The sequence below is a fragment of the Nycticebus coucang genome, chromosome X (genome assembly GCF_027406575.1).
Source record: "Nycticebus coucang isolate mNycCou1 chromosome X, mNycCou1.pri, whole genome shotgun sequence".
Classification (NCBI taxonomy): Eukaryota; Metazoa; Chordata; class Mammalia; order Primates; family Lorisidae; genus Nycticebus; species Nycticebus coucang.
In genome coordinates, this window is record NC_069804.1 from 114089718 (window position 1) to 114094917 (window position 5200).

Below are 5200 nucleotides of genomic sequence, written 5' to 3' on the forward strand. Positions count from 1 at the left end.
TTCCTCTTTAAATGTTTGGTAGAATTCAGACGTGAAAACATCTGGTCCTGGGCTTTTCTTTTTAGGGAGGTTTTGTATGGTTGCTTCTATTTCCGAACTTGATATGGGCCTGTTCAACATTTCCACTTGATTCTGGATAAGTCTTGGAAGGTGACATGCTTCCAAGTATTGGTCAATTTCCTTCAGATTTTCATATTTCTGAGAATAAAGTTTCTTGTAATATTCATTAAGGATTTTTTTTGATTTCTGAGGAGTCTGTTGTTATTTCGTCTTTGTTGTTTCTGATTGATGAGATTAGAGATTTTACTCTTTTTTTCCTGATTAGGTTGGCCAAAGGTTTATCTATTTTATTGACCTTTTCAAAAAACCAGCTTTTTGATTTATTGATCTGTTGTATTATTCTTTTGTTTTCAATTTCATTTAATTCTGCTCTAATTTTGGTTATTTCTTTTCTTCTACTGGGTTTGGGGTGGGAATATTCTTCCTTTTCCAGTTGCTTGAAATGTCCCATTAAGTTGTTAACTTCCTCTCTTTCCATTCTCTTGAGGAAGGCTTGCAGTACTATAAATTTCCATCTTAGAACTGCCTTTGTGGTATCCCAGAAGTTCTGATAGTTTGTGTCTTCATTGTTGTTTTGTTCCCAAAAATTGGCGATTTCTTTTTTAATCTCATCTCTGACCCAGCTATCATTCAGCATAAGGTTATTTAACTTCCATGTTTTTGTATGAGTATCCAGATTCCTGTTCTTATTCAGCTCAAGTTTTCTTCCATGGTGGTCTGAGAAGATGCATGGGATAATTTCTATTCCTTTAAATATACTGAGGTTAGACTTGTGACCTAAGATGTGATCGATTTTGGAGTAAGTTCCATGGGTTGATGAGAAGTATGTGTATTCAGTTTTGTTGGGATGAAATGTTCTGTAGATGTCTGCTAAATCCAAATGTTGGATGGTTAGGTTTAAATCTAAGATTTCTTTGCTCAGCTTCTTGTTGGAGGATCGATCCAACACTGCCAAAGGAGTGTTGAAATCTCCGACAATTATGGAGCTGGAGGAAATCAAGTTGCTCATGTCTGTTAGAGTTTCTCTTATAAATTGAGGTGCATTCTGGTTGGGTGCATAGATATTAATAATTGAGATCTCATCATAGTGAGTATTACCCTTATCAAATATGAAGTGACCGTTCTTGTCCTTCCTTAATTTTGTTGGTTTAAAGCCTGTTGTATCTGCAAATGAAATTGCAACACCTGCTTTTTTCTGATTACCATTTGCCTGAAATATGGATGACCATCCTTTCACCTGAGTCTGTATTTGTCTTTTAGGTTAAGATGTGACTCTTGTATGCAACAGATATCTCGCCTGAGTTTTTGTATCCAGGCAGCTAACCTATGCCTCTTTAGAGGACAGTTTAAGCTGTTCACATTAATGGAGAATATTGATAAGTCTGGTGAAGTTTTGGGTATCGAGTTTTTCAAAAGTCCAGTGGCCATTTTTAATCCTTTCGCCAGTGTGGAAATTGGAATTTGATCCGAAGTTTCTGAGTGAGTTTACTTTTGTGGTATAGGATTGGGTTGGTCATTATGGAGGATAGGTCTGAGGATATCCTGAAGAGCTGGTTTGGTTATGGCAAATTTCTTCAACATATGAATGTCATTAAAATATTTAATTTCTCCATCATAAATGAAACTCAGTTTAGCTGGATACAAGATCTGGGGTTGAAACTTATTTTGCTTTAGGAGGTTAAAAGTTCGGTGACCACCCTCTTCTGGCTTGAAAAGTTTCAGCATAGAGATCTACAGTCATTCTAATATTCTTCCCTTTGAATGTAATGGTTTTCTTTCTCCTGGCAGCGTTGAGGATTTTCTCCTTCATATTAACTTTAGTGAAGTTAATTATATATGCCTTGGGGATGTCTTATTGGGGTAGAGTCGTTCTGGGGTTCTGAAGCTGTCCACTATCTGAATTTCAGAATCTCTAGGCATGTCTGGAAAATTCTCTTTCATAATTTCATGCAGAAGGGTCTCTGTGCCCAGTGAGGCCACTTCATCTGTTTCTGGAACTACTGTGATTCGGATATTTGCCTTCTTCGAATTATCCCAGAGCTCTCTGAGTGAGTGATCCATTTTTGCTCTCCATTTCTCTTCCTCTTTGAGAGTTTGGGAGCGTTCAAAGGCTTTATTTCGATGTCAGAAATCCTTTCTTCTGCTTGCTCCATTCTGTTACTGAGGCATTCTACTGTATTTTTCATATCTTTGAGGGCTGCAAATTCTTGCTTCAGTGTGTCTAAGTCTTTGGTGGTTTTGTCTTTAAATTCGTTAAATTCTTGAGACAACTTTTGAATTTCTCCTCAAATTCCTAATTTCACTTTGTTAATCTTGTCTGCATCCAAATTCTGAATTCGATTTCTGACATCTCAGCCAGTTGTTTATGAATGGGATCTTCAATTGCATCTGGCATATCTTTCCTTGGGGGGGGTTGGTCTATTCTGGTTATTCATGTTACCAGAGTTTTTCCACTGATTCTGCCCCATGGTTGTTTTACTCCCTCTGATTTTTTCCCCTCGGGCTTTGTCGAGGGCTCGTACAGTGTTGTGGCCTGAGAAACTGGGGCCCTGTCTGTTGTGTTGGGGCTAAATGGTTGTGCCTTGTTTTCAGCTGGTTTCTGTTCCACCCTAGTGAAACAGATACTTTGGATTGAAGTCTCAGCTGTGGAGAAATATCAGCAATTAAGTCACCCCGTCCCCCACCGGCAAACAATTGGAAAAGAAAAATCAAACCTTTCTACCACCATGCATCTAGGGCACCACCTGATTTGTCCTCCGGTGATTGGTTCAGTTCAAAAATGTCCAAATCAATGGTCTCAGTCTGCACCTGTCTCGGTTGAGAGAGTTTAAGAGGTCTCTGGGAACTGGATCACAGGGGTCTGGTGACTACTCTGGTGTGGTTTGCTCCAGTGCTGCGTGGAGTCAGGAGAAGCCACCCAGCCTATAAATCAGTCTGGGAAGGTTGCTTCCTCCTTCCCCACCTTGCTACACTTCACACCCAGTCACTGGTAGCCCTGCAGTTGGCTGACCCAGTTGCCTGTAGTGAATCGGTACTCCAGGAGTTTGTACCTGCCTGAATCACAAGGAAGTCTGCCAGGCCGCTGCGCTCTGCCTCTCTCCAGCAGGAGGAGGTGAGGCCTGACAACCTTGGGCGCTAGATCAAGGTTGAGGGGTTTTCACTCAGGTCCAGTCTCACCCCTGATTAATGTTACTGACAGAACAGAACAGAACAACTCTGCGTTTCCCCTGCAGAAGAGAAGCTAAATTGAGTTCCAAATCAGCTTGTCTTTGCTCTTGTATTGTGTATAGGCTGACGATCCCCTGAGGGTCAGATGTGTCTTAGGTTTAGTAAAGCGGACCTCTGGGTCAGCCCCACCCTGGGAGTTTCCCTGGTTTGCAAGTTTATGTTGCCTCAGGCAAACTCAGAGTCTCTGGTTACCCAGGGAGACAGGGAGTGTGGCTTCAGAATATTCTGTAGTGAGCCGTATTGCTAGCAAAAGAGGGCTGCTGCCTTATGGCTCAGGCAACCGTTGCTCCGGTGTAGCTCCCCTTCAGCCAATCGTCCTCTCTCTGCTCCGCACCCCAGAATCTGCACCGAGAGGCTGCAGCCCAGCACTGTCTACACCCCTCGAGCAATCGCCCAAGAGTCTGGACCGCTGGGGGACAGGCCTCCAGACCTTGGAGCGAGAGCAGAGGGGAGCGCTGGGAGTGCTGGAAGCCTGGGGTTGCGGGCAGAGAACACACACAGCTTTACACAGTTTTATGCCTGGCCGTATTATCACCAAAAGACGGCTGTTGCACTGTGCCTCAGGTAACTCCCACTCTGGTGCAGTCCCCTCTCCGCCGACCGACCGGGACTGGCCTCCAGACCCCAGTGTGAGCGAAGAAGAGCTTGGGAGCTCAGAATTCCAGGTAGAGACCATATACAGTTTATACAGTTTTATGCCTGGCAGGAGGACGCCGTGGCACCCCAGTAGGGGAGGTAGGTCCAGTTTTTAGAGGGTCTCTCCCGTGGAGTGTAGTGGGAGGACCTTTGAACTCTGCCCAGTTGTTTGTGGGGCACTCTGAGCCGTTCTCATGGGGGAGGGGACTCCCGTCTGCTTGGTGATGGATTTTGTACCTGTTGTTTGTATCCTTGTGGCTGCAGCTCACCTCAGCGGGGTTTACGTGTGTTCTACAACCTTCTCTCTTAGTGCAGCTCAAATCCACCAGGTTACTTGCTGAATTTTTTGTCCTTTAACTCTCCTTCTGAATGGGAGCCTCTGTGGAAAGCTGGCTTCAGTCAGCCATCTTGTCTCCTCCCCACCTCCATAACATTTAAATACATTGTAAAATATCTAAGTAACATAATACTTTACAACAATGAGAATGAACAATCTACAACTATAAACACAATACATGTTAATTTTGGACACATTATGATGATTGAAGGAAGCCAGAAACAAGATACTGCATGCTGTATGATTCAGGAATTTATCTTTTAATTTCCAATTGAGTTTAAGGAAAGAAAAGAATATCAACAACCCATTTTCTTTTCTTTTAAGTCAATTAGTGTAATCTTGCCTTATTACATACCTGTAGCTTAACATCAAAGAAGCAAAGCAAGTTTCCTCTGAGCCCCTTAAAAGTGATGAACTAGGGCAATGCCTGTGGCTCAAGGAGTAGGGCGCCAGCCCCATATACCAGATATGGTGGGTTCAAACCAGGCCTCAGCCAAAAACTGCAAAAAAAAATGGTGATGACCTATACTATATAAGATCAAAGGCTAGTGCTGGCAACTGGTTGTGAGTTGTGAGTGATTCAGGTAAGAATCGTAAATGGATGCTCATTCTGCACCAAATCTCACAGCAGTCACTGAGTCACCATTGTAACCATGCTGACAAAAAAGGTAGAGCAAAACAAAAAATTATTATTCTGATTTGGTTTCTAAAATATGCTAGAAATGGAAAGGAAGTGACATAACAACATTAATAAACCTTAAGTATTGCATGTAATACAGACTTCTCAAAATTTCAGTGATATAACCATACATACGAGAGTTGTCCAGAAAGCATCTAGCCATGTATGTTTCGATTTTTCATATTATATGGCTGGATACTTCCCAGATAGCCCTCATATGTGCATATACAAACATTCACATATGGACATTTTCTCTCCCC